Raw genomic sequence first — 21258 nt, 5'->3', positions numbered from 1 at the left:
TTTTTTTTTTTTACTTGCTTTATTATTTCACCACAGCCTAAAGGAAAGGCTTCCCAGCGGTCGTGCCTTTGAATGTACCCGTCATGTCATACTTACCTGGCAGGGGAGCAATAGCCATGATCCCTAAGGTGGCTCTCCCAGAGTGAGGCTGGTTCATTGCACTCCGTACCAATTGACCTCTGCGATTTCCTCAAATGTGGGAAACTCGACTGCATAATTTATGGTAGTGGGGGACTGCGTTCGCGCTTTCCCCTGTGTTTGCTTGTTTGACAAAAATAGAGAACTTCACCAATTCTGACGAAGGATAATTTCAGCCACGGCACCCGTCTTCTTTGGCTCTTACTTTCCGCATCAAGCAGGCAGCGACAATCATTTCCTAGGCTTGATCATTTTTATTATCTATGTTTTCTGGAGACCAGTTTTAAGCCAGAATTTCACTTTTTATTTTAATTTTTCAGCTTTTTTTTCATCATTTTTTTATCCTGACTTCTTTTGATTTATTGTATGCTTCAATGCAATGGAAGAAATAAAGAATTGGAGACCTATATTACATCTTCCAACAGAACGTAACGTTTGATTGAATTTCTGGGAAAAAAAGATTTTCTGGATCAAGGCAGTGAATTGCCGCTTGAGACAATCAGACCAAACCTTAGGAATAGCTGGGTGGTCGCTAGCACTTACTAATGAACACCATGGAATTTTGAAAAAGCCACCACAAATGTTCTTTCAGCCCTGTTGAGTGTGGATGAAGAGAAGACAGGTGCTAGGCAAGGGTCATTCCTATCGATGGAGTCATGAAATGTGTGACTTTGGGGACGAACGTAGACCAGCGGATTGTGTACTCTGCCTAATGGCTGCTGTAGTAGAATCTTGGCAAAACAGTTTCCAAAGAGAGAAAAAAAATTGTACAAGGTTTGCTGCAAGATATGGTTGCCCTCACTCTCTGTTATAGGTTTGGAACCATTCCAAGATGCCATATAAGAAGACCGAGGAATTTGTTGGGGTTTAAGCTTCCCTGTAGGAGGAAGCGGGCCTAATTAGAATATTGCCTCCCATAATCCTTTGCAATGGCTTATGGTCATGAACTTTTTCTCACCGCTGTCTTAAAGTGTCCTTACGTGGTAGCTCTTAAAAGCTTGCCCACTTGAACGGCTAGCTTTGCGCAGTGGCAGTATCGTAGCCCATGAGGTCAATCCGAGGCGTGATTATTGCTAATTGAAAACTTTACCCAATACCCCGCCATGATGACTTGAAATACAGTCAGCATTGGCAATTTTTGACAGGCTCTAAGGAGACTGAAAGATTGGTTTAATAAAAGTTTATGGCGCCCCATGTCTAGGGCGTGTCTTACGTGACTCCCGTTTCTTCCTGAGCTCTGTTGCACCATTCCTTCCGCTGGCTTCTTAGCATTTCCCTTTTACCTTTCTCTCCCACTGAATTCACTTGTTTCCGGCAGCACACTATTCTCACTACATGCTACGAATTCCCATCCTTCGGCTCATTGGCCTAGCATTTGCCTTTATGCAAATTGCTCCTTCGCACCCTGAATCCAGCTCAATTATTCACACCTAACCACCTGAAGGCACTAAAATTACTGGTAGCTAAGGAAAACAACGATCAGCCACGAGGTTTGGTAATCTTTTGTAGCCTTCTATCATTTGGATTATTTATTTGCTTTTTTTTTTTTTTTACTTGCTTTATTATTTCACCACAGCCTAAAGGAAAGGCTTCCCAGCGGTCGTGCCTTTGAATGTACCCGTCATGTCATACTTACCTGGCAGGGGAGCAATAGCCATGATCCCTAAGGTGGCTCTCCCAGAGTGAGGCTGGTTCATTGCACTCCGTACCAATTGACCTCTGCGATTTCCTCAAATGTGGGAAACTCGACTGCATAATTTATGGTAGTGGGGGACTGCGTTCGTGCTTTCCCCTGTGTTTGCTTGTTTGACAAAAATAGAGAACTTCACCAATTCTGACGAAGGATAATTTCAGCCACGGCACCCGTCTTCTTTGGCTCTTACTTTCCGCATCAAGCAGGCAGCGACAATCATTTCCTAGGCTTGATCATTTTTATTATCTATGTTTTCTGGAGACCAGTTTTAAGCCAGAATTTCACTTTTTATTTTAATTTTTCAGCTTTTTTTTCATCATTTTTTTATCCTGACTTCTTTTGATTTATTGTATGCTTCAATGCAATGGAAGAAATAAAGAATTGGAGACCTATATTACGTCTTCCAACAGAACGTAACGTTTGATTGAATTTCTGGGAAAAAAAGATTTTCTGGATCAAGGCAGTGAATTGCCGCTTGAGCGCTTGAGACAATCAGACCAAACCTTAGGAATAGCTGGGTGGTCGCTAGCACTTACTAATGAACACCATGGAATTTTGAAAAAGCCACCACAAATGTTCTTTCAGCCCTGTTGAGTGTGGATGAAGAGAAGACAGGTGCTAGGCAAGGGTCATTCCTATCGATGGAGTCATGAAATGTGTGACTTTGGGGACGAACGTAGACCAGCGGATTGTGTACTCTGCCTAATGGCTGCTGTAGTAGAATCTTGGCAAAACCGTTTCCAAAGAGAGAAAAAAAATTGTACAAGGTTTGCTGCAAGATATGGTTGCCCTCACTCTCTGTTATAGGTTTGGAACCATTCCAAGATGCCATATAAGAAGACCGAGGAATTTGTTGGGGTTTAAGCTTCCCTGTAGGAGGAAGCGGGCCTAATTAGAATATTGCCTCCCATAATCCTTTGCAATGGCTTATGGTCATGAACTTTTTCTCACCGCTGTCTTAAAGTGTCCTTACGTGGTAGCTCTTAAAAGCTGGCCCACTTGAACAGCTAGCTTTGCGCAGTGGCAGTATCGTAGCCCATGAGGTCAATCCGAGGCGTGATTATTGCTAATTGAAAACTTTACCCAATACCCCGCCATGATGACTTGAAATAAAGTCAGCATTGGCAATTTTTGACAGGCTCTAAGGAGACTGAAAGATTGGTTTAATAAAAGTTTATGGCGCCCCATGTCTAGGGCGTGTCTTACGTGACTCCCGTTTCTTCCTGAGCTCTGTTGCACCATTCCTTCCGCTGGCTTCTTAGCATTTCCCTTTTACCTTTCTCTCCCACTGAATCCACTTGTTTCCGGCAGCACACTATTCTCACTACATGCTACGAATTCCCATCCTTCGGCTCATTGGCCTAGCATTTGCCTTTATGCAAATTGCTCCTTCGCACCCTGAATCCAGCTCAATTATTCACACCTAACCACCTGAAGGCACTAAAATTACTGGTAGCTAAGGAAAACAACGATCAGCCACGAGGTTTGGTAATCTTTTGTAGCCTTCTATCATTTGGATTATTTATTTGCTTTTTTTTTTTTTTAACTTGCTTTATTATTTCACCACAGCCTAAAGGAAAGGCTTCCCAGCAGGCGTGCCTTTGAATGTACCCGTCATGTCATACTTACCTGGCAGGGGAGCAATAACCATGATCCCTAAGGTGGCTCCCCCAGAGTGAGGCTGGTTCATTGCACTCCGTACCAGTTGATCTCTGCGATTTCCTCAAATGTGGGAAACTCGACTGCATAATTTATCGTAGTGGGGGACTGCGTTCGCGCTTTCCCCTGTGTTTGCTTGTTTGACAAAAATAGAGAACTTCACCAATTCTGACGAAGGATAATTTCAACCACGGCACCCGTCTTCTTTGGTTCTTACTTTCCGCATCAAGCAGGCAGCGACAATTATTTCCTAGGCTTGATCATTTTTATTATCTATGTTTTCTGGAGACCAGTTTTAAGCCAGAATTTCACTTTTTATTTTAACTTTTCAGCTTTTTTTTCATCATTTTTTTATCCTGACTTCTTTTGATTTATTGTATGCTTCAATGCAATGGAAGAAATAAAGAATTGGAGACCTATATTACGTCTTCCAACAGAACTTAACGTTTGATTGAATTTCTGGGAAAAAAAGATTTTCTGGATCAAGGCAGTGAATTTCCGCTTGAGACAATCAGACCAAACCTTAGGAATAGCTGGGTGGTTGCTAGCACTTACTAATGAACACCATGGAATTTTGAAATAGCCACCACAAATGTTCTTTCAGCCCTGTTGAGTGTGGATGAAGAGAAGACAGGTGCTAGGCAAGGGTCATTCCTATCGATGGAGTCATGAAATGTGTGACTTTGGGGACGAACGTAGACCAGCGATTGTGTACTCTGCCTAATGGCTGCTGTAGTAGAATCTTGGCAAAACTGTTTCCAAAGAGAGAAAAAAAATTGTACAAGGTTTGCTGCAAGATATGGTTGCCCTCACTCTCTGTTATAGGTTTGGAACCATTCCAAGATGCCATATAAGAAGACCGAGGAATTTGTTGGGGTTTAAGCTTCCCTGTAGGAGGAAGCGGGCCTAATTAGAATATTGCCTCCCATAATCCTTTGCAATGGCTTATGGTCATGAACTTTTTCTCACCGCTGTCTTAAAGTGTCCTTACGTGGTAGCTCTTAAAAGCTGGCCAACTTGAACAGTTATCTTTGCGCAGTAGCAGTATCGTAGCCCATGAGGTCAATCCGAGGCGTGATTATTGCTATTTGAAAACTTTACCCAATACCCTGCCATGATGACTTGAAATACAGTCAGCATTGGCAATTTTTGACAGGCTCTAAGGAGACTGAAAGATTGGTTTAATAAAAGTTTATGGCGCCCCATGTCTAGGGCGTGTCTTATGTGACTCCCGTTTCTTCCTGAGCTCTGTTGCACCATTCCTTCCGCTGGCTTCTTAGCATTTCCCTTTTACCTTTCTCTCCCACTGAATTCACTTGTTTCCGGCAGTACACTATTCTCACTACATGCTACGAATTCCCATCCTTCGGCTCATTGGCCTAGCATTTGCCTTTATGCAAATTGCTCCTTCGCACCCTGAATCCAGCTCAATTATTCACACCTAACCACCTGAAGGCACTAAAATTACTGGTAGCTAAGGAAAACAACGATCAGCCACGAGGTTTGGTAATCTTTTGTAGCCTTCTATCATTTGGATTATTTATTTGCTTTTTTTTTTTTTTAACTTGCTTTATTATTTCACCACAGCCTAAAGGAAAGGCTTCCCAGCGGGCGTGCCTTTGAATGTACCCGTCATGTCATACTTACCTGGCAGGGGAGCAATAGCCATGATCCCTAAGGTGGCTCTCCCAGAGTGAGGCTGGTTCATTGCACTCCGTACCAGTTGACCTCTGCGATTTCCTCAAATGTGGGAAACTCGACTGCATAATTTATGGTAGTGGGGGACTGCGTTCGCGCTTTCCCCTGTGTTTGCTTGTTTGACAAAAATAGAGAACTTCACCAATTCTGACGAAGGATAATTTCAGCCACGGCACCCGTCTTCTTTGGTTCTTACTTTCCACATCAAGCAGGCAGCGACAATCATTTCCTAGGCTTGATCATTTTTATTATCTATGTTTTCTGGAGACCAGTTTTAAGCCAGAATTTCACTTTTTATTTTAACTTTTCAGCTTTTTTTTTCATCATTTTTTTATCCTGACTTCTTTTGATTTATTGTATGCTTCAATGCAATGGAAGAAATAAAGAATTGGAGACCTATATTACGTCTTCCAACAGAACGTAACGTTTGATTGAATTTCTGGGAAAAAAAGATTTTCTGGATCAAGGCAGTGAATTGCCGCTTGAGACAATCAGACCAAACCTTAGGAATAGCTGGGTGGTCGCTAGCACTTACTAATGAACACCATGGAATTTTGAAAAAGCCACCACAAATGTTCTTTCAGCCCTGTTGAGTGTGGATGAAGAGAAGACAGGTGCTAGGCAAGGGTCATTCCTATCGATGGAGTCATGAAATGTGTGACTTTGGGGACGAACGTAGACCAGCGGATTGTGTACTCTGCCTAATGGCTGCTGTAGTAGAATCTTGGCAAAACAGTTTCCAAAGAGAGAAAAAAAATTGTACAAGGTTTGCTGCAAGATATGGTTGCCCTCACTCTCTGTTATAGGTTTGGAACCATTCCAAGATGCCATATAAGAAGACCGAGGAATTTGTTGGGGTTTAAGCTTCCCTGTAGGAGGAAGCGGGCCTAATTAGAATATTGCCTCCCATAATCCTTTGCAATGGCTTATGGTCATGAACTTTTTCTCACCGCTGTCTTAAAGTGTCCTTACGTGGTAGCTCTTAAAAGCTTGCCCACTTGAACAGCTAGCTTTGCGCAGTGGCAGTATCGTAGCCCATGAGGTCAATCCGAGGCGTGATTATTGCTAATTGAAAACTTTACCCAATACCACGCCATGATGACTTGAAATACAGTCAGCATTGGCAATTTTTTACAGGCTCTAAGGAGACTGAAAGATTGGTTTAATAAAAGTTTATGGCGCCCCATGTCTAGGGCGTGTCTTACGTGACTCCCGTTTCTTCCTGAGCTCTGTTGCACCATTCCTTCCGCTGGCTTCTTAGCATTTCCCTTTTACCTTTCTCTCCCACTGAATTCACTTGTTTCCGGCAGCACACTATTCTCACTACATGCTACGAATTCCCATCCTTCGGCTCATTGGCCTAGCATTTGCCTTTATGCAAATTGCTCCTTCGCACCCTGAATCCAGCTCAATTATTCACACCTAACCACCTGAAGGCACTAAAATTACTGGTAGCTAAGGAAAACAACGATCAGCCACGAGGTTTGGTAATCTTTTGTAGCCTTCTATCATTTGGATTATTTATTTGCTTTTTTTTTTTTTTTACTTGCTTTATTATTTCACCACAGCCTAAAGGAAAGGCTTCCCAGCGGTCGTGCCTTTGAATGTACCCGTCATGTCATACTTACCTGGCAGGGGAGCAATAGCCATGATCCCTAAGGTGGCTCTCCCCGAGTGAGGCTGGTTCATTGCACTCCGTACCAATTGACCTCTGCGATTTCCTCAAATGTGGGAAACTCGACTGCATAATTTATGGTAGTGGGGGACTGCGTTCGCGCTTTCCCCTGTGTTTGCTTGTTTGACAAAAATAGAGAACTTCACCAATTCTGACGAAGGATAATTTCAGCCACGGCACCCGTCTTCTTTGGCTCTTACTTTCCGCATCAAGCAGGCAGCGACAATCATTTCCTAGGCTTGATCATTTTTATTATCTATGTTTTCTGGAGACCAGTTTTAAGCCAGAATTTCACTTTTTATTTTAATTTTTCAGCTTTTTTTTCATAATTTTTTTATCCTGACTTCTTTTGATTTATTGTATGCTTCAATGCAATGGAAGAAATAAAGAATTGGAGACCTATATTACGTCTTCCAACAGAACGTAACGTTTGATTGAATTTCTGGGAAAAAAAGATTTTCTGGATCAAGGCAGTGAATTGCCGCTTGAGCGCTTGAGACAATCAGACCAAACCTTAGGAATAGCTGGGTGGTCGCTAGCACTTACTAATGAACACCATGGAATTTTGAAAAAGCCACCACAAATGTTCTTTCAGCCCTGTTGAGTGTGGATGAAGAGAAGACAGGTGCTAGGCAAGGGTCATTCCTATCGATGGAGTCATGAAATGTGTGACTTTGGGGACGAACGTAGACCAGCGGATTGTGTACTCTGCCTAATGGCTGCTGTAGTAGAATCTTGGCAAAACCGTTTCCAAAGAGAGAAAAAAAATTGTACAAGGTTTGCTGCAAGATATGGTTGCCCTCACTCTCTGTTATAGGTTTGGAACCATTCCAAGATGCCATATAAGAAGACCGAGGAATTTGTTGGGGTTTAAGCTTCCCTGTAGGAGGAAGCGGGCCTAATTAGAATATTGCCTCCCATAATCCTTTGCAATGGCTTATGGTCATGAACTTTTTCTCACCGCTGTCTTAAAGTGTCCTTACGTGGTAGCTCTTAAAAGCTGACCCACTTGAACAGCTAGCTTTGCGCAGTGGCAGTATCGTAGCCCATGAGGTCAATCCGAGGCGTGATTATTGCTAATTGAAAACTTTACCCAATACCCCGCCATGATGACTTGAAATAAAGTCAGCATTGGCAATTTTTGACAGGCTCTAAGGAGACTGAAAGATTGGTTTAATAAAAGTTTATGGCGCCCCATGTCTAGGGCGTGTCTTACGTGACTCCCGTTTCTTCCTGAGCTCTGTTGCACCATTCCTTCCGCTGGCTTCTTAGCATTTCCCTTTTACCTTTCTCTCCCACTGAATCCACTTGTTTCCGGCAGCACACTATTCTCACTACATGCTACGAATTCCCATCCTTCGGCTCATTGGCCTAGCATTTGCCTTTATGCAAATTGCTCCTTCGCACCCTGAATCCAGCTCAATTATTCACACCTAACCACCTGAAGGCACTAAAATTACTGGTAGCTAAGGAAAACAACGATCAGCCACGAGGTTTGGTAATCTTTTGTAGCCTTCTATCATTTGGATTATTTATTTGCTTTCTTTTTTTTTTAACTTGCTTTATTATTTCACCACAGCCTAAAGGAAAGGCTTCCCAGCAGGCGTGCCTTTGAATGTACCCGTCATGTCATACTTACCTGGCAGGGGAGCAATAGCCATGATCCCTAAGGTGGCTCTCCCAGAGTGAGGCTGGTTCATTGCACTCCGTACCAGTTGATCTCTGCGATTTCCTCAAATGTGGGAAACTCGACTGCATAATTTATCGTAGTGGGGGACTGCATTCGCGCTTTCCCCTGTGTTTGCTTGTTTGACAAAAATAGAGAACTTCACCAATTCTGACGAAGGATAATTTCAACCACGGCACCCGTCTTCTTTGGCTCTTACTTTCCGCATCAAGCAGGCAGCGACAATCATTTCCTAGGCTTGATCATTTTTATTATCTATGTTTTCTGGAGACCAGTTTTAAGCCAGAATTTCACTTTTTATTTTAACTTTTCAGCTTTTTTTTCATCATTTTTTTATCCTGACTTCTTTTGATTTATTGTATGCTTCAATGCAATGGAAGAAATAAAGAATTGGAGACCTATATTACGTCTTCCAACAGAACTTAACGTTTGATTGAATTTCTGGGAAAAAAAGATTTTCTGGATCAAGGCAGTGAATTTCCGCTTGAGACAATCAGACCAAACCTTAGGAATAGCTGGGTGGTTGCTAGCACTTACTAATGAACACCATGGAATTTTGAAATAGCCACCACAAATGTTCTTTCAGCCCTGTTGAGTGTGGATGAAGAGAAGACAGGTGCTAGGCAAGGGTCATTCCTATCGATGGAGTCATGAAATGTGTGACTTTGGGGACGAACGTAGACCAGCGATTGTGTACTCTGCCTAATGGCTGCTGTAGTAGAATCTTGGCAAAACTGTTTCCAAAGAGAGAAAAAAAATTGTACAAGGTTTGCTGCAAGATATGGTTGCCCTCACTCTCTGTTATAGGTTTGGAACCATTCCAAGATGCCATATAAGAAGACCGAGGAATTTGTTGGGGTTTAAGCTTCCCTGTAGGAGGAAGCGGGCCTAATTAGAATATTGCCTCCCATAATCCTTTGCAATGGCTTATGGTCATGAACTTTTTCTCACCGCTGTCTTAAAGTGTCCTTACGTGGTAGCTCTTAAAAGCTGGCCCACTTGAACAGTTAGCTTTGCGCAGTGGCAGTATCGTAGCCCATGAGGTCAATCCGAGGCGTGATTATTGCTAATTGAAAACTTTACCCAATACCCTGCCATGATGACTTGAAATACAGTCAGCATTGGCAATTTTTGACAGGCTCTAAGGAGACTGAAAGATTGGTTTAATAAAAGTTTATGGCGCCCCATGTCTAGGGCGTGTCTTACGTGACTCCCGTTTCTTCCTGAGCTCTGTTGCACCATTCCTTCCGCTGGCTTCTTAGCATTTCCCTTTTACCTTTCTCTCCCACTGAATTCACTTGTTTCCGGCAGCACACTATTCTCACTACATGCTACGAATTCCCATCCTTCGGCTCATTGGCCTAGCATTTGCCTTTATGCAAATTGCTCCTTCGCACCCTGAATCCAGCTCAATTATTCACACCTAACCACCTGAAGGCACTAAAATTACTGGTAGCTAAGGAAAACAACGATCAGCCACGAGGTTTGGTAATCTTTTGTAGCCTTCTATCATTTGGATTATTTATTTGCTTTTTTTTTTTTTTAACTTGCTTTATTATTTCACCACAGCCTAAAGGAAAGGCTTCCCAGCGGGCGTGCCTTTGAATGTACCCGTCATGTCATACTTACCTGGCAGGGGAGCAATAGCCATGATCCCTAAGGTGGCTCTCCCAGAGTGAGGCTGGTTCATTGCACTCCGTACCAGTTGACCTCTGCGATTTCCTCAATTGTGGGAAACTTGACTGCATAATTTATGGTAGTGGGGGACTGCGTTCGCGCTTTCCCCTGTGTTTGCTTGTTTGACAAAAATAGAGAACTTCACCAATTCTGACGAAGGAGAATTTCAGCCACGGCACCCGTCTTCTTTGGCTCTTACTTTCCACATCAAGCAGGCAGCGACAATCATTTCCTAGGTTTGATCATTTTTATTATCTATGTTTTCTGGAGACCAGTTTTAAGCCAGAATTTCACTTTTTATTTTAACTTTTCAGCTTTTTTTTCATCATTTTTTTATCCTGACTTCTTTTGATTTATTGTATGCTTCAATGCAATGGAAGAAATAAAGAATTGGAGACCTATATTACGTCTTCCAACAGAACGTAACGTTTGATTGAATTTCTGGGAAAAAAAGATTTTCTGGATCAAGGCAGTGAATTGCCGCTTGAGACAATCAGACCAAACCTTAGGAATAGCTGGGTGGTCGCTAGCACTTACTAATGAACACCATGGAATTTTGAAAAAGCCACCACAAATGTTCTTTCAGCCCTGTTGAGTGTGGATGAAGAGAAGACAGGTGCTAGGCAAGGGTCATTCCTATCGATGGAGTCATGAAATGTGTGACTTTGGGGACGAACGTAGACCAGCGGATTGTGTACTCTGCCTAATGGCTGCTGTAGTAGAATCTTGGCAAAACTGTTTCCAAAGAGAGAAAAAAAATTGTACAAGGTTTGCTGCAAGATATGGTTGCCCTCACTCTCTGTTATAGGTTTGGAACCATTCCAAGATGCCATATAAGAAGACCGAGGAATTTGTTGGGGTTTAAGCTTCCCTGTAGGAGGAAGCGGGCCTAATTAGAATATTGCCTCCCATAATCCTTTGCAATGGCTTATGGTCATGAACTTTTTCTCACCGCTGTCTAAAAGTGTCCTTACGTGGTAGCTCTTAAAAGCTGGCCCACTTGAACAGCTAGCTTTGCGCAGTGGCAGTATCGTAGCCCATGAGGTCAATCCGAGGCGTGATTATTGCTAATTGAAAACTTTACCCAATACCCCGCCATGATGACTTGAAATAAAGTCAGCATTGGCAATTTTTGACAGGCTCTAAGGAGACTGAAAGATTGGTTTAATAAAAGTTTATGGCGCCCCATGTCTAGGGCGTGTCTTACGTGACTCCCGTTTCTTCCTGAGCTCTGTTGCACCATTCCTTCCGCTGGCTTCTTAGCATTTCCCTTTTACCTTTCTCTCCCACTGAATCCACTTGTTTCCGGCAGCACACTATTCTCACTCCATGCTACGAATTCCCATCCTTCGGCTCATTGGCCTAGCATTTGCCTTTATGCAGATTGCTCCTTCGCACCCTGAATCCAGCTCAATTATTCACACCTAACCACCTGAAGGCACTAAAATTACTGGTAGCTAAGGAAAACAACGATCAGCCACGAGGTTTGGTAATCTTTTGTAGCCTTCTATCATTTGGATTATTTATTTGCTTTTTTTTTTTTTAACTTGCTTTATTATTTCACCACAGCCTAAAGGAAAGGCTTCCCAGCGGGCGTGCCTTTGAATGTACCTGTCATGTCATACTTACCTGGCAGGGGAGCAATAGCCATGATTCCTAAGGTGGCTCTCCCAGAGTGAGGCTGGTTCATTGCACTCCGTACCAGTTGACCTCTGCGATTTCCTCAAATGTGGGAAACTCGACTGCATAATTTATGGTAGTGGGGGACTGCGTTCGCGCTTTCCCCTATCTTTGCTTGTTTGACAAAAATAGAGAACTTCACCAATTCTGACGAAGGATAATTTCAGCAACGGCACCCGTCTTCTTTGGCTCTTACTTTCCACATCAAGCAGGCAGCGACAATCATTTCCTAGGTTTGATCATTTTTATTATCTATGTTTTCTGGAGACCAGTTTTAAGCCAGAATTTCACTTTTTATTTTAACTTTTCAGCTTTTTTTTCATCATTTTTTTATCCTGACTTCTTTTGATTTATTGTATGCTTAAATGCAATGGAAGAAATAAAGAATTGGAGACCTATATTATGTCTTCCAACAGAACGTAACGTTTGATTGAATTTCTGGGAAAAAAAGATTTTCTGGATCAAGGCAGTGAATTGCCGCTTGAGACAATCAGACCAAACCTTAGGAATAGCTGGGTGGTCGCTAGCACTTACTAATGAACACCATGGAATTTTGAAAAAGCCACCACAAATGTTCTTTCAGCCCTGTTGAGTGTGGATGAAGAGAAGACAGGTGCTAGGCAAGGGTCATTCCTATCGATGGAGTCATGAAATGTGTGACTTTGGGGACGAACGTAGACCAGCGGATTGTGTACTCTGCCTAATGGCTGCTGTAGTAGAATCTTGGCAAAACTGTTTCCAAAGAGAGAAAAAAAATTGTACAAGGTTTGCAGCAAGATATGGTTGCCCTCACTCTCTGTTATAGGTTTGGAACCATTCCAAGATGCCATATAAGAAGACCGAGGAATTTATTGGGGTTTAAGCTTCCCTGTAGGAGGAAGCGGGCCTAATTAGAATATTGCCTCCCATAATCCTTTGCAATGGCTTATGGTCATGAACTTTTTCTCACCGCTGTCTTAAAGTGTCCTTACGTGGTAGCTCTTAAAAGCTGGCCCACTTGAACAGCTAGCTTTGCGCAGTGGCAGCATCGTAGCCCATGAGGTCAATCCGAGGTGTGATTATTGCTAATTGAAAACTTTACCCAATACCCCGCCATGATGACTTGAAATAAAGTCAGCATTGGCAATTTTTGACAGGCTCTAAGGAGACTGAAAGATTGGTTTAATAAAAGTTTATGGCGCCCCATGTCTAGGGCGTGTCTTACGTGACTCCCGTTTCTTCCTGAGCTCTGTTGCACCATTCCTTCCGCTGGCTTCTTAGCATTTCCCTTTTATCTTTCTCTCCCACTGAATCCACTTGTTTCCGGCAGCACACTATTCTCACTCCATGCTACAATTCCCATCCTTCGGCTCATTGGCCTAGCATTTGCCTTTATGCAAATTGCTCCTTCGCACCCTGAATCCAGCTCAATTATTCACACCTAACCACCTGAAGGCACTAAAATTACTGGTAGCTAAGGAAAACAACGATCAGCCACGACATTTGGTAATCTTTTGTAGCCTTCTATCATTTGGATTATTTATTTGCTTTTTTTTTTTTTTTTTTAACTTGCTTTATTATTTCACCACAGCCTAAAGGAAAGGCTTCCCAGCGGGCGTGCCTTTGAATGTACCCGTCATGTCATACTTACCTGGCAGGGGAGCAATAGCCATGATCCCTAAGGTGGCTCTCCCAGAGTGAGGCTGGTTCATTGCACTCCGTACCAGTTGACCTCTGCGATTTCCTCAAATGTGGGAAACTCGACTGCATAATTTATGGTAGTGGGGGACTGCGTTCGCGCTTTCCCCTGTGTTTGCTTGTTTGACAAAAATAGAGAACTTCACCAATTCTGACGAAGGATAATTTCAGCCACGGCACCCGTCTTCTTTGGCTCTTACTTTCCACATCAAGCAGGCAGTGACAATCATTTCCTAGGCTTGATCATTTTTATTATCTATGTTTTCTGGAGACCAGTTTTAAGCCAGAATTTCACTTTTTATTTTAACTTTTCAGCTTTTTTTTCATCATTTTTTTATCCTGACTTCTTTTGATTTATTGTATGCTTCAATGCAATGGAAGAAATAAAGAATTGGAGACCTATATTACGTCTTCCAACAGAACGTAACGTTTGATTGAATTTCTGGGAAAAAAAGATTTTCTGGATCAAGGCAGTGAATTGCCGCTTGAGACAATCAGACCAAACCTTAGGAATAGCTGGGTGGTCGCTAGCACTTACTAATGAACACCATGGAATTTTGAAAAAGCCACCACAAATGTTCTTTCAGCCCTGTTGAGTGTGGATGAAGAGAAGACAGGTGCTAGGCAAGGGTCATTCCTATCGATGGAGTCATGAAATGTGTGACTTTGGGGACGAACGTAGACCAGCGGATTGTGTACTCTGCCTAATGGCTGCTGTAGTAGAATCTTGGCAAAACTGTTTCCAAAGAGAGAAAAAAAAATGTACAAGGTTTGCTGCAAGATATGGTTGCCCTCACTCTCTGTTATAGGTTTGGAACCATTCCAAGATGCCATATAAGAAGACCGAGGAATTTGTTGGGGTTTAAGCTTCCCTGTAGGAGGAAGCGGGCCTAATTAGAATATTGCCTCCCATAATCCTTTGCAATGGCTTATGGTCATGAACTTTTTCTCACCGCTGTCTTAAAGTGTCCTTACGTGGTAGCTCTTAAAAGCTGGCCCACTTGAACAGCTAGCTTTGCGCAATGGCAGTATCGTAGCCCATGAGGTCAATCCGAGGCGTGATTATTGCTAATTGAAAACTTTACCCAATACCCCGCCATGATGACTTGAAATACAGTCAGCATTGGCAATATTTGACAGGCTCTAAGGAGACTGAAAGATTGGTTTAATAAAAGTTTATGGCGCCCCATGTCTAGGGCGTGTCTTACGTGACTCCCGTTTCTTCCTGAGCTCTGTTGCACCATTCCTTCCGCTGGCTTCTTAGCATTTCCCTTTTACCTTTCTCTCCCACTGAATTCACTTGTTTCCGGCAGCACACTATTCTCACTACATGCTACGAATTCCCATCCTTCGGCTCATTGGCCTAGCATTTGCCTTTATGCAAATTGCTCCTTCGCACCCTGAATCCAGCTCAATTATTCACACCTAACCACCTGAAGGCACTAAAATTACTGGTAGCTAAGGAAAACAACGATCAGCCACGAGGTTTGGTAATCTTTTGTAGCCTTCTATCATTTGGATTATTTATTTGCTTTTTTTTTTTTTAACTTGCTTTATTATTTCACCACAGCCTAAAGGAAAGGCTTCCCAGCGGGCGTGCCTTTGAATGTACCCGTCATGTCATACTTACCTGGCAGGGGAGCAATAGCCATGATCCCTAAGGTGGCTCTCCCAGAGTGAGGCTGGTTCATTGCACTCCGTACCAGTTGACCTCTGCGATTTCCTCAAATGTGGGAAACTCGACTGCATAATTTATGGTAGTGGGGGACTGCGTTCGCGCTTTCCCCTGTGTTTGCTTGTTTGACAAAAATAGAGAACTTCACCAATTCTGACGAAGGAGAATTTATTTATGGTAGTGGGGGACTGCGTTCGCGCTTTCCCCTGTGTTTGCTTGTTTGACAAAAATAGAGAACTTCACCAATTCTGACGAAGGATAATTTCAGCCACGGCACCCGTCTTCTTTGGCTCTTACTTTCCACATCAAGCAGGCAGTGACAATCATTTCCTAGGCTTGATCATTTTTATTATCTATGTTTTCTGGAGACCAGTTTTAAGCCAGAATTTCACTTTTTATTTTAACTTTTCAGCTTTTTTTTCATCATTTTTTTATCCTGACTTCTTTTGATTTATTGTATGCTTCAATGCAATGGAAGAAATAAAGAATTGGAGACCTATATTACGTCTTCCAACAGAACGTAACGTTTGATTGAATTTCTGGGAAAAAAAGATTTTCTGGATCAAGGCAGTGAATTGCCGCTTGAGACAATCAGACCAAACCTTAGGAATAGCTGGGTGGTCGCTAGCACTTACTAATGAACACCATGGAATTTTGAAAAAGCCACCACAAATGTTCTTTCAGCCCTGTTGAGTGTGGATGAAGAGAAGACAGGTGCTAGGCAAGGGTCATTCCTATCGATGGAGTCATGAAATGTGTGACTTTGGGGACGAACGTAGACCAGCGGATTGTGTACTCTGCCTAATGGCTGCTGTAGTAGAATCTTGGCAAAACTGTTTCCAAAGAGAGAAAAAAAAATGTACAAGGTTTGCTGCAAGATATGGTTGCCCTCACTCTCTGTTATAGGTTTGGAACCATTCCAAGATGCCATATAAGAAGACCGAGGAATTTGTTGGGGTTTAAGCTTCCCTGTAGGAGGAAGTGGGCCTAATTAGAATATTGCCTCCCATAATCCTTTGCAATGGCTTATGGTCATGAACTTTTTCTCACCGCTGTCTTAAAGTTTCCTTACGTGGTAGCTCTTAAAAGCTGGCCCACTTGAACAGCTAGCTTTGCGCAGTGGCAGTATCGTAGCCCATGAGGTCAATCCGAGGCGTGATTATTGCTAATTGAAAACTTTACCAAATACCCCACCATGATGACTTGAAATACAGTCAGCATTGGCAATATTTGACAGGCTCTAAGGAGACTGAAAGATTGGTTTAATAAAAGTTTATGGCGCCCCATGTCTAGGGCGTGTCTTACGTGACTCCCGTTTCTTCCTGAGCTCTGTTGCACCATTCCTTCCGCTGGCTTCTTAGCATTTCCCTTTTACCTTTCTCTCCCACTGAATTCACTTGTTTCCGGCAGCACACTATTCTCACTACATGCTACGAATTCCCATCCTTCGGCTCATTGGCCTAGCATTTGCCTTTATGCAAATTGCTCCTTCGCACCCTGAATCCAGCTCAATTATTCACACCTAACCACCTGAAGGCACTAAAATTACTGGTAGCTAAGGAAAACAACGATCAGCCACGAGGTTTGGTAATCTTTTGTAGCCTTCTATCATTTGGATTATTTATTTGCTTTTTTTTTTTTTAACTTGCTTTATTATTTCACCACAGCCTAAAGGAAAGGCTTCCCAGCGGGCGTGCCTTTGAATGTACCCGTCATGTCATACTTACCTGGCAGGGGAGCAATAGCCATGATCCCTAAGGTGGCTCTCCCAGAGTGAGGCTGGTTCATTGCACTCCGTACCAGTTGACCTCTGCGATTTCCTCAAATGTGGGAAACTCGACTGCATAATTTATGGTAGTGGGGGACTGCGTTCGCGCTTTCCCCTGTGTTTGCTTGTTTGACAAAAATAGAGAACTTCACCAATTCTGACGAAGGAGAATTTATTTATGGTAGTGGGGGACTGCGTTCGCGCTTTCCCCTGTGTTTGCTTGTTTGACAAAAATAGAGAACTTCACCAATTCTGACGAAGGATAATTTCAGCCACGGCACCCGTCTTCTTTGGCTCTTACTTTCCACATCAAGCAGGCAGTGACAATCATTTCCTAGGCTTGATCATTTTTATTATCTATGTTTTCTGGAGACCAGTTTTAAGCCAGAATTTCACTTTTTATTTTAACTTTTCAGCTTTTTTTTCATCATTTTTTTATCCTGACTTCTTTTGATTTATTGTATGCTTCAATGCAATGGAAGAAATAAAGAATTGGAGACCTATATTACGTCTTCCAACAGAACGTAACGTTTGATTGAATTTCTGGGAAAAAAAGATTTTCTGGATCAAGGCAGTGAATTGCCGCTTGAGACAATCAGACCAAACCTTAGGAATAGCTGGGTGGTCGCTAGCACTTACTAATGAACACCATGGAATTTTGAAAAAGCCACCACAAATGTTCTTTCAGCCCTGTTGAGTGTGGATGAAGAGAAGACAGGTGCTAGGCAAGGGTCATTCCTATCGATGGAGTCATGAAATGTGTGACTTTGGGGACGAACGTAGACCAGCGGATTGTGTACTCTGCCTAATGGCTGCTGTAGTAGAATCTTGGCAAAACTGTTTCCAAAGAGAGAAAAAAAAATGTACAAGGTTTGCTGCAAGATATGGTTGCCCTCACTCTCTGTTATAGGTTTGGAACCATTCCAAGATGCCATATAAGAAGACCGAGGAATTTGTTGGGGTTTAAGCTTCCCTGTAGGAGGAAGCGGGCCTAATTAGAATATTGCCTCCCATAATCCTTTGCAATGGCTTATGGTCATGAACTTTTTCTCACCGCTGTCTTAAAGTGTCCTTACGTGGTAGCTCTTAAAAGCTGGCCCACTTGAACAGCTAGCTTTGCGCAATGGCAGTATCGTAGCCCATGAGGTCAATCCGAGGCGTGATTATTGCTAATTGAAAACTTTACCCAATACCCCGCCATGATGACTTGAAATACAGTCAGCATTGGCAATATTTGACAGGCTCTAAGGAGACTGAAAGATTGGTTTAATAAAAGTTTATGGCGCCCCATGTCTAGGGCGTGTCTTACGTGACTCCCGTTTCTTCCTGAGCTCTGTTGCACCATTCCTTCCGCTGGCTTCTTAGCATTTCCCTTTTACCTTTCTCTCCCACTGAATTCACTTGTTTCCGGCAGCACACTATTCTCACTACATGCTACGAATTCCCATCCTTCGGCTCATTGGCCTAGCATTTGCCTTTATGCAAATTGCTCCTTCGCACCCTGAATCCAGCTCAATTATTCACACCTAACCACCTGAAGGCACTAAAATTACTGGTAGCTAAGGAAAACAACGATCAGCCACGAGGTTTGGTAATCTTTTGTAGCCTTCTATCATTTGGATTATTTATTTGCTTTTTTTTTTTTTAACTTGCTTTATTATTTCACCACAGCCTAAAGGAAAGGCTTCCCAGCGGGCGTGCCTTTGAATGTACCCGTCATGTCATACTTACCTGGCAGGGGAGCAATAGCCATGATCCCTAAGGTGGCTCTCCCAGAGTGAGGCTGGTTCATTGCACTCCGTACCAGTTGACCTCTGCGATTTCCTCAAATGTGGGAAACTCGACTGCATAATTTATGGTAGTGGGGGACTGCGTTCGCGCTTTCCCCTGTGTTTGCTTGTTTGACAAAAATAGAGAACTTCACCAATTCTGACGAAGGAGAATTTATTTATGGTAGTGGGGGACTGCGTTCGCGCTTTCCCCTGTGTTTGCTTGTTTGACAAAAATAGAGAACTTCACCAATTCTGACGAAGGATAATTTCAGCCACGGCACCCGTCTTCTTTGGCTCTTACTTTCCACATCAAGCAGGCAGTGACAATCATTTCCTAGGCTTGATCATTTTTATTATCTATGTTTTCTGGAGACCAGTTTTAAGCCAGAATTTCACTTTTTATTTTAACTTTTCAGCTTTTTTTTCATCATTTTTTTTTTTTTTTTATGATTCTTTATTTTTCAATGACAGACATAAATGAACAGTGCAATTATGTGGCTTGCGCAGAAGCCCAGGTGTGGTATTAATAAAATGTATAACAAGCTGCTTACATCAATTGTTTACGCTATCTGTCTGTCGTCTTTTTTCAATACAGTATAATACAGTAAAAAGTTCAACACTTAGAAAGCAAATATATAACATATTACGTAACTTTGAATCAACTGACATGGTTGTCGTTTGGTAGCCTTGGGATTAGTGTGTCGAACCTATAGGCCGGGTCACCGGTAAGCTCGGCCTACAATCAAGGAAAATGGGGTAGTGGAGAACTAGGTGTAGGGGGGGGGGGGGGGGGGGGGGGGGGGGGGGGGATGGTCCTGGATGATGCCTGTGGCCGTTTAGTCGTCAATATAGTTATCCCACGGTTCCCATATCTTTGTGAATGCCGTCGTGTTGCCCCTTACTTGGGCCGTTAGTTTGTCCATGAGATGGCATTCTTTGATTTTGTTGAGCACTGCGGATAATGGGGGGGGGGTAGGCTGCAGCCATGTGTGGGCTAGGGCCTTTCTGGCAGCTAAGGCTATCTTGTTGAGTAGTTGTTGCTCTGATCTGGGTAAGTCGTCAAGGGGTCTGGCTAGGAGGAAGGTCCAAGGGTTTAGGTCTATCGGTCTGTGTAGGATCTCTGATGCAAGCTGCTGGACTTTTTTCCAGAATACTTTGATTGCGGGACAGAACCACCACATGTGTGCATAAGTCCCTTTTTCTCCGCAGTTACGCCAACAGAGATCTGTGGGTGTTCTTTTCATATGATAAAGTTGGACTGGAGTAACGTACCACCTCATCATTGTCTTATATGCCTGTTCTTGCATCGTTACGCAGATAGAGGTTTTGGAATTAGCTTCCCAAATATCCTGCCAGTCTATACCCTCTAGGGTTTCTCCCAAGTCTGTTTCCCATTTCTCCGTATAGTGTAGGGTCCCCCATTCCCGTGTGGTGGAACAGAGGTGGGAGTACAATAGGGTGATTAGGCCTCTCTGATAACTTTCTGTGAGGCAGATGCGCTCAAAGAAGGTTGGGTTGGTTTTAGCGGCCGCTTTCACTGTCGCTTGGGCCGCGTAATGCTTCAGTTGTAAGTATCTGAAGAAGTCGGCTGGTTTTAGGGTTGCTTTGGTTTGTAGGTCGGGGAAGGTGATTATCGTGTCTCCAATATAAAGTTGAAAGACCCTTTGGAGCCCGGCGTTCTCTAGGCCTTTAAAGTCCCAGGGTCTCATGCCTGGCGCGAATGCTTTATTACGGTATAGTGGGGTGAGGGGGGAGGACGTGGTGGTGAGTTTGTGTTTGATGGCATAGGTGTCCCATAACTGGATCGAGTTAGTAATAGCTGGGCACGCAGTTCTCGGGAGTGCTCTGTGGTCCCTTGGTGTCCAGATATAGAATTGTGGGAGATCCGATTTCATTAAAGCTGATTCGAGATCTACCCAACGTCTAGTCTCTGGGGGGGTGTGCCATAGGGCAATTTGTGCCATTTGTGCGGCTATATAATAAAAGTGTAGGTGGGGCAGCCCCAGACCTCCTTGCATTCTGGGGCGATATAGGATGTTACGGGCTACCCTGTGTCTCTTGTTTTGCCATATGAATCTGTCTATTGCTCGTTGTAGGGGGATGAGGCTATGTTTCGTGATGGGGATGGGTAGAGCCTGAAAAAGGAATAAAATTCGGGGTAGTACGTTCATCTTAATTGAATGTATTCTCCCTATCCAGGATATGGGTTTGTCCGCCCAGGTCTCCATGTCCGAGATGAGTTTAGCTATCATGGGAGTATAGTTCAGGCTATGGAGTGTGGATATGTCTGCTGGTAATTTTACGCCCAGATAGGTAAGGTGTGTTGGCGTAACACGTATGTGGTAGTCTGATGTGATTCCGAGTATGTCTGTCTGAGTGAGATTTATTGGGAGTGCGCTAGATTTGTCTACATTGACTTTGTATCCCGAAATCGTCCCATATTCAGCCAGGAGTGGTAG

At 43.1% G+C, this 21258-nt stretch overlaps 23 non-coding genes across 23 annotated transcripts; all 23 read left to right on the top strand.

The window, feature by feature from the left end:
- The first annotated feature begins 88 nt into the window (after positions 1-88).
- Positions 89-255, top strand: LOC134590753 (U1 spliceosomal RNA). The gene has a single exon (XR_010087630.1). It is a non-coding gene; the product is annotated as a U1 spliceosomal RNA (small nuclear RNA).
- Positions 256-1154: 899 nt separating this feature from the next.
- Positions 1155-1295, top strand: LOC134592115 (U4 spliceosomal RNA). The gene has a single exon (XR_010088788.1). It is a non-coding gene; the product is annotated as a U4 spliceosomal RNA (small nuclear RNA).
- A 471-nt stretch (positions 1296-1766) lies between these two features.
- On the top strand, positions 1767-1933 carry LOC134591165 (U1 spliceosomal RNA). The gene has a single exon (XR_010087982.1). It is a non-coding gene; the product is annotated as a U1 spliceosomal RNA (small nuclear RNA).
- A 907-nt stretch (positions 1934-2840) lies between these two features.
- On the top strand, positions 2841-2981 carry LOC134591873 (U4 spliceosomal RNA). Its single transcript, XR_010088577.1, has one exon. It is a non-coding gene; the product is annotated as a U4 spliceosomal RNA (small nuclear RNA).
- Positions 2982-3452: 471 nt separating this feature from the next.
- Positions 3453-3619, top strand: LOC134591490 (U1 spliceosomal RNA). Its single transcript, XR_010088262.1, has one exon. It is a non-coding gene; the product is annotated as a U1 spliceosomal RNA (small nuclear RNA).
- Positions 3620-4517: 898 nt separating this feature from the next.
- Positions 4518-4658, top strand: LOC134593801 (U4 spliceosomal RNA). The gene has a single exon (XR_010090231.1). It is a non-coding gene; the product is annotated as a U4 spliceosomal RNA (small nuclear RNA).
- A 471-nt stretch (positions 4659-5129) lies between these two features.
- LOC134589690 (U1 spliceosomal RNA) lies at positions 5130-5296 on the top strand. The gene has a single exon (XR_010086727.1). It is a non-coding gene; the product is annotated as a U1 spliceosomal RNA (small nuclear RNA).
- Positions 5297-6196: 900 nt separating this feature from the next.
- On the top strand, positions 6197-6337 carry LOC134593610 (U4 spliceosomal RNA). The gene has a single exon (XR_010090068.1). It is a non-coding gene; the product is annotated as a U4 spliceosomal RNA (small nuclear RNA).
- A 471-nt stretch (positions 6338-6808) lies between these two features.
- LOC134591195 (U1 spliceosomal RNA) lies at positions 6809-6975 on the top strand. Its single transcript, XR_010088008.1, has one exon. It is a non-coding gene; the product is annotated as a U1 spliceosomal RNA (small nuclear RNA).
- A 907-nt stretch (positions 6976-7882) lies between these two features.
- Positions 7883-8023, top strand: LOC134591872 (U4 spliceosomal RNA). Its single transcript, XR_010088576.1, has one exon. It is a non-coding gene; the product is annotated as a U4 spliceosomal RNA (small nuclear RNA).
- Positions 8024-8494: 471 nt separating this feature from the next.
- Positions 8495-8661, top strand: LOC134591436 (U1 spliceosomal RNA). The gene has a single exon (XR_010088216.1). It is a non-coding gene; the product is annotated as a U1 spliceosomal RNA (small nuclear RNA).
- Positions 8662-9559: 898 nt separating this feature from the next.
- LOC134593208 (U4 spliceosomal RNA) lies at positions 9560-9700 on the top strand. Its single transcript, XR_010089723.1, has one exon. It is a non-coding gene; the product is annotated as a U4 spliceosomal RNA (small nuclear RNA).
- Positions 9701-10171: 471 nt separating this feature from the next.
- Positions 10172-10338, top strand: LOC134591000 (U1 spliceosomal RNA). The gene has a single exon (XR_010087842.1). It is a non-coding gene; the product is annotated as a U1 spliceosomal RNA (small nuclear RNA).
- Positions 10339-11237: 899 nt separating this feature from the next.
- Positions 11238-11378, top strand: LOC134591870 (U4 spliceosomal RNA). The gene has a single exon (XR_010088575.1). It is a non-coding gene; the product is annotated as a U4 spliceosomal RNA (small nuclear RNA).
- Positions 11379-11848: 470 nt separating this feature from the next.
- On the top strand, positions 11849-12015 carry LOC134590708 (U1 spliceosomal RNA). The gene has a single exon (XR_010087592.1). It is a non-coding gene; the product is annotated as a U1 spliceosomal RNA (small nuclear RNA).
- Positions 12016-12914: 899 nt separating this feature from the next.
- On the top strand, positions 12915-13055 carry LOC134593430 (U4 spliceosomal RNA). Its single transcript, XR_010089914.1, has one exon. It is a non-coding gene; the product is annotated as a U4 spliceosomal RNA (small nuclear RNA).
- Positions 13056-13529: 474 nt separating this feature from the next.
- Positions 13530-13696, top strand: LOC134589688 (U1 spliceosomal RNA). Its single transcript, XR_010086726.1, has one exon. It is a non-coding gene; the product is annotated as a U1 spliceosomal RNA (small nuclear RNA).
- An 899-nt stretch (positions 13697-14595) lies between these two features.
- Positions 14596-14736, top strand: LOC134593577 (U4 spliceosomal RNA). Its single transcript, XR_010090038.1, has one exon. It is a non-coding gene; the product is annotated as a U4 spliceosomal RNA (small nuclear RNA).
- A 470-nt stretch (positions 14737-15206) lies between these two features.
- On the top strand, positions 15207-15373 carry LOC134589687 (U1 spliceosomal RNA). Its single transcript, XR_010086725.1, has one exon. It is a non-coding gene; the product is annotated as a U1 spliceosomal RNA (small nuclear RNA).
- A 994-nt stretch (positions 15374-16367) lies between these two features.
- LOC134593831 (U4 spliceosomal RNA) lies at positions 16368-16508 on the top strand. Its single transcript, XR_010090256.1, has one exon. It is a non-coding gene; the product is annotated as a U4 spliceosomal RNA (small nuclear RNA).
- Positions 16509-16978: 470 nt separating this feature from the next.
- Positions 16979-17145, top strand: LOC134589686 (U1 spliceosomal RNA). The gene has a single exon (XR_010086724.1). It is a non-coding gene; the product is annotated as a U1 spliceosomal RNA (small nuclear RNA).
- A 994-nt stretch (positions 17146-18139) lies between these two features.
- Positions 18140-18280, top strand: LOC134593576 (U4 spliceosomal RNA). The gene has a single exon (XR_010090037.1). It is a non-coding gene; the product is annotated as a U4 spliceosomal RNA (small nuclear RNA).
- Positions 18281-18750: 470 nt separating this feature from the next.
- On the top strand, positions 18751-18917 carry LOC134589685 (U1 spliceosomal RNA). Its single transcript, XR_010086723.1, has one exon. It is a non-coding gene; the product is annotated as a U1 spliceosomal RNA (small nuclear RNA).
- The last annotated feature ends 2341 nt before the right edge of the window (positions 18918-21258 follow it).

This window comes from Pelobates fuscus, chromosome 2 (genome assembly GCF_036172605.1).
Source record: "Pelobates fuscus isolate aPelFus1 chromosome 2, aPelFus1.pri, whole genome shotgun sequence".
In the NCBI taxonomy this organism is placed as follows: Eukaryota; Metazoa; Chordata; class Amphibia; order Anura; family Pelobatidae; genus Pelobates; species Pelobates fuscus.
This window is presented reverse-complemented; position numbering and strand designations above follow the sequence as displayed.